This window comes from Chelon labrosus (genome assembly GCF_963514085.1).
Source record: "Chelon labrosus genome assembly, chromosome: 4".
In the NCBI taxonomy this organism is placed as follows: Eukaryota; Metazoa; Chordata; class Actinopteri; order Mugiliformes; family Mugilidae; genus Chelon; species Chelon labrosus.
Genome location: NC_140340.1, coordinates 21,994,773 through 22,000,772, shown reverse-complemented (window position 1 = coordinate 22,000,772; position 6,000 = coordinate 21,994,773).

Genomic DNA, 6,000 nt, shown 5'->3' with positions numbered 1-6,000 from the left:
GTTGGCATCTTGACCATATTGAAATGCTGTTCGATCACTTGGTTTGTGCACAGTTAACTGTAAACCTGGCAAAGTGTGATTTTGCCAAAGCCACAGTGACTTATTTGTGGCGTGTAGTAGGGCAGGGCACAGGGTCTCTAGTGCATGCAAAGGTGCAGGCTATTGATGACTATGCCGCACCTCCACCTGAGAAGGCGCTGATGCAATTTCTTGGGCTAGTTGGATACTACCGGTGCTTCTGCAGGAATTTTTCTACAGTAGTTGCACCCCTTATGAATCTTCAACAGACATCAACTGAACTACTCTGTCACTGAAAAAGAAACTTTGGCGTTGTTTCTAGCTTTGCAGCATTTCAGTGTGTATGTCAGCTCTTTACCTGTGCTGGTCTTTACAGATCATAATCCTCTAACGTTCCTCAGCTCCCTGCAGTCTCCCAATCAGAGGTTGGTTCACTGGGCTCTCTTCCTCCAATCCTACAGCCTTGACATTCGCCATGTCAAGGGATGGGACAATGTAGTGTTTTGTTTTGTTTGCTCTCCACTTTAGCCCTTCGATGTGTCGGCGTGCAGTGTACCGTTGGTGTGTTTATTTGTTGCAGGTTGGAAGCAGTGCATTAGGCTGACAAGGAGCACCTGGCCAGCATTTCCTGTTTGGCCTATATAACCCCGCCTTCCCAGATTCTCTCTCTCACTCTCTCTTGGCCTGCTCTGCACTCTCCCGGTGGCACCAAACCAGCGTGCTAATGTTTTGTTTGATTAACCTTATTTCACACTGACAACATGCACCACACATTGACCAACACACCCATACATTCACCTACACCACTGATACTGATTTCCACATCCCATCCAATTTGAGATTTACTTTAATAAATGTTACTTTAATATACTTAATTTGAGTGTACAACTCCTGTTTTGTTGCGGCCAACGAGTTGGTCGTAACACCACCCCAGTCAGATTGACTGGCTTCTTCCCCTTTGCACACATTTACAGTTTAAGGTACCACACAGCTAATAAAATTGTGGATTTGGCTTTTAAATATCATCTCAGATGACAGCACACATGCCCCTACATTGCTTATGTTTGTTTTGGATGGATTTCACATTATTTGGGATACACACTCTGGCAAGTTTAGAACCGTATTCTGGGCTAAATTGGACAGAGACTGGGGCAACGTCCGGTCTGGAGGTGGTCACTGGAGAGGGAATAGTCGGGATATGAGGCTAATTTGCATGTTATGCTCCCAAATACAATTTGTTTGTCTCATCTGCTCATGTTTGTGGAAATAACAGGAAACACAAAGGACAATGATGGCCAAAGGAAGATGCCAACTAATCAGGACCTGTGCATTTGAAGTCTTCTCAGAGAAGCACTGGCCAAAATGGCTTTTGTTTGCAGTAGATTATTGATCCAAAGCATCATGCTAGTCACCAGTCTTCTTCCAAAAAGAGCAAACTGTCTGTATTTCACTTATCAGCAAAAAAAGGGACCAGAAACAACTTTGGATTGATCCTCCTAATAAGTATCATTTGTTTAATTAAATCCAGAGATTTTTTTTGGCTCAATCTGACATGCACTGTCCTGTCTGCTGCTGAAATACTCACATGTAGCAAATCCTAATTGGGAGTTGGAAATAAGCGCATCCAGCTGCATGTTTGTTTGATTTTTTTGTTTGAGTAACTCGTGAGGCTAGTGACCATTCGAAGAATGGTAGTTACTGTGAAGTAAGTTAGCTTTAAAGCCAATGCAGGCTCCCCAAATCTTTGGGCAGCCTTATTTTTGGCTCACCCCTTATGTGCAAATGAAATTATGTTTAATTATTTTTTGGCTCCTCTTTCCCCCCTCTACTGATCTCTCATGCGTAAATTCTTGTCCTACATTTAACCCATTAATTTGTTCACACAACAGTCAGAACACGCCATGTGCACGCCATGTGCACTGGGTGGTGTTTTGGTCTTTGCTCAAAGAACCTCAGCCATGAACATAGTAGACGTTGCACGACTTCTGATTTTTTTTAAAGTCAACTGTTATATGAAAGTAAAGTTGACACCGACTAGTCACTGATGACTCCGCTAATAAAAATACAGTAGAAAGTAATGCTCTGCAAGAATGAAATCTTTATTCTTGAACTGAATATATATGGTGAGAACAGACAGCTCATGTGCTACATACTGTGGGGTGCAGATATGTATAGCCTATATAAAAACAGGTTGCTACTCAGCACCATCAATAGCATTTAACAGTTGTAAGATAGGGTAGTGTAGCCAGGTTAAAAATAATGCAGTATTTCTCTGAAGTCTTCTCTGTGTACTGCAGTTAAGGTCTAATAACTTTGACAATGAAATTCACCATCAAATTTTTGTTTTGCTGCCTTCTTTTCCCTGTTACCACAGGACGTTTGGTGAAGTTGTTAATTGACTGCTGTAGAGAAGATTTGAACTGTTCCTCTGCTTGCGTTAGTGGATGCATTTTCAAATTATTTGCATTACAGTAGTACTTTAGTTGCATTTCAGGACTGACTTACATATTTTGCATGTCACGGAAGTATGGGCTTCATCTTCAGTGAAGTATTTCCACACACTTGATGAACCGCTGCTAGTTTGCTGCAATGACCCACTCCTCACCTGTCTTCTTGGAGTCGTCCATGTTGTTACTGTCATGTGATCAGTGACTAGTTGACATGATGCTTAAAGTGCCATGGAGTGAAGTCGACAAACTGACTAGGTGAATAGTCTGTGCAACCCAGAGGACATCGAGGGATTCATACCTGTGACTTTATATTTCCAAAATTGCTTCTTAAACCACTAGCCCACAGATAGTATATGCAACATTTGGCTAAGGTGACCCATCCAATGAGGATAACTAGACATTATATATCACATTGATCAATTTCTTTACTGTTCAACTCAGATGGCAATACCACAAGTAACCACTAGGTGACTGCAATTTATCTGTTCAGCAGTTTGGGATGTTAAGACTACTACTGTGGTATTAATGAACAATAAATGAGTTCATCTCAGTGATATGATTCAGTCCATCATGTACATTTCCTGACTTGTTTCATCTCCATGGAAAGCTTGTCCGTTCATTCAAAGGTTCCTGACACATCTTCACAGGAATGTATTGATTCCTAGATAACTGGCAGCCCCAGCGATAAGTAAAAAAAAAAAAAAAAAAAAAGGCATGTACAACAAGAGTGTGTTTGGTCAAGCCCTCCTGGAACCCATTGTAAATTCTGCACTTTGAAAAGAAAAACAAAACAAAAAGCATCCAGATTGAAATTGCTGCAAAAGGGTCGGTCAGTGGTACTCCATGGAACACAGCTTGATATTCATTGTAATATACTCAGAAGCATGAGAGACAGCTAGCCAGACACGGTGGTAGAAAGAAATCCCTTTCTCCTTCTAGCAGATGATTGCTCAGTTGCGCTGATGGAGAACCTGCCGCTGGTATACAATGAACTGATGTACCGAGAAATCTTTCTGTGTATCAGTAAACTGATTTATGCGGTTTACATTTAAATTTTACCCACCTTTAATCTTTGTTTGAACAAATCATTTTTATCTTGTCTTCTATAAACTAGCTTGGTGTGTTTAAGACCTGCTGTTTCCTATCTCCCTCAGTGTTCAGACTGTGTTTCCTGTGAGGTTTTGAGTAGGTCACAGCCAGACGATGCAAGTAAATGGAAATAAATTACAGGGACACTTTCGGGCTGATTATTTCATGGAATTACAGCCAAACTGATCCCCAGGCTGTAGATATGACTAACAAGCCAGTGAGTGTGTGTGTGTATGTGTGTGCATGAGATGCTGGCTTTTGTCAGCCGGCTGGTTGGTACAACCAGTTCCCGACTGGCGACAGGTGTGTCTGTCTAGTGGTCACACACACACACACACACACACACACACTAATTAAAACTCTGGCTTTCTGTCTATTCAGTTTAATCTGCTCGCTGGAATTTTGCCCTGGCACCCAGAGTCTCCCAAGGTTGTTTGTGTGTAGTGATCACTGAGGTGTGTATTTGAGCTCTGTGTGTTGTACAGATCATTTTACTTTGGCCCCTATGCATTTACTTTGTATTTCAAGCCATTAAGTATTTCTTTCTACTGGAGGTAAAGTACTGTCGAATAAAAACTGATAACAATGGGAATTTGATGCTTCTCCTACACATCAACACTCAAGCAAAGAAATAGATGCCAAATTATATATCTTAATATGAGCCGATAGGTGATGAGTAAAAAGGAAAGTGAGAAGAATGTGAAGAATATAGGCTGACAAAAGTTGGAAACAAAGAGCAAAACAAAAGAAAACTTAAATGAATACAAGTTGAATTCAATAAGAAAAAGTAAAAAGTGACCTGGGGCCTCATGTACGAAGACTTGTAGAGATTTCCTTCTAAAACGTGGCGCACGCTCAGATCCAGAAGCACATTTCCTTTGTACATCCCAATCGATCGCACATGTTATACCTGACACCTCCCTGTCCACGCCCCTTTTGAATATGCACATTATATTTAAATTGACCCTGCACCTGAGATTCCCCTCTTTGCATGATCAGAAAATGATAACATAAGAATGAGTACGACGGAAAAAAAGAAGAACTTCACAGAAAGCGAATTGGAGACGCTACTCACTGGAGTGGAGGTGCGCAAAAATGTCCTCTTTGGCACGCTGTCCTCCACGCGCCACAATGTTGGTTAATTTCATTTGCGCATCACATATGATCTGTACATTGATCGAATGAAAATGTTTCATCATGTGATGGCGCTTTTATAGCAATGTGTGTACAGTCGATAGCTCTCGCTGCAAAGTGCGCTTTAATGTTGACCTGTTCAGATGCATTGTGTAGGAATTTGATATACCTGACTGACATGTGGATAATTCCGTCCCACACGGCTGGCATGGCTCTGCTCAGGGTCGGCTGGCACAATCCCGATCGGTCGGACTAATAGTTTTCACATTTATGACAGTTTCCCAGCATCACCCGTAAGTGTCACCAAAGGATCAACAACTGTAGAAGCCAGCGTACGCCAGCCATGGCGTTGGCGTAGACACGTACAAGTTTGCGGACATTTCACTCGTGATACATCTGAACTTTTCCGTGAGCGAGTACGTACGGAACATTTTTGTGCGCACGCACCCTTCGTACATGAGGCCCCTGGTGAGTAGCCTGGTGTAGGAGGACTCATTTCTTCTAAGAACTTGAGTCTGGTAACACGCCACTGGGATTTCATTATGGGGCAAGTGTCCCTGACAAATTCAGAGATAAAATACCTCTGCAACTGGATAGTCGTACAACTAATCAGAGCCATGTTGTTGTCAACAAATACAACTTCATGGAGCTCAGACAATGTGTATGGATACTGTCCCTTTTACTGCTCTGTCCGCAACTGCATAAAGTCTGCCCACACAATGTGATTGGCCCTGTAGATCTCTGCCAAGTGCATGAACTTCCAACTTGCATGCTTAGTCCGAACTTCACTAGTTTGATTGTGGAGGATGGGAGGACGCAGTGCAATTATTCTGGAGCCGCACTGATGATGCCCACAAAGTCTATTCTGGGATTCCTGGCTGTCCCAAGTCCACATAAGTTACCTCCGAATGCGTCCTCAATAAAACAGGCAAGGCAAGTACGCATCAGGTATTTGGTGTCATGATATTTGCTTTCTCTTTTTATTGGATTTCACCGGTTTTTGGATTTGTGTTTTGGATTTTACCTGCCTAACCTGCAGCGGTTTTTGTTTCAATTTCTTCTGTTTCCTGCTCCTGCCACACCTAGTGTCCTGCATTTGGATCCACCTCACCGCACAAAACAACATTTGGATTGTACTTGATCAGATGGTACTTTAAATTGGGACAGTACAACGGCTGATGATAGAGTTGACAAGAGCACTAGTAAAGGAACACATAATGAGAAACATCCTTACTTTCTACCAAAGTGATAAAAAAGGCGATTAAAATTTCTGAGTGAGAGGAACAACCTGATAACACAAGCCAATTTG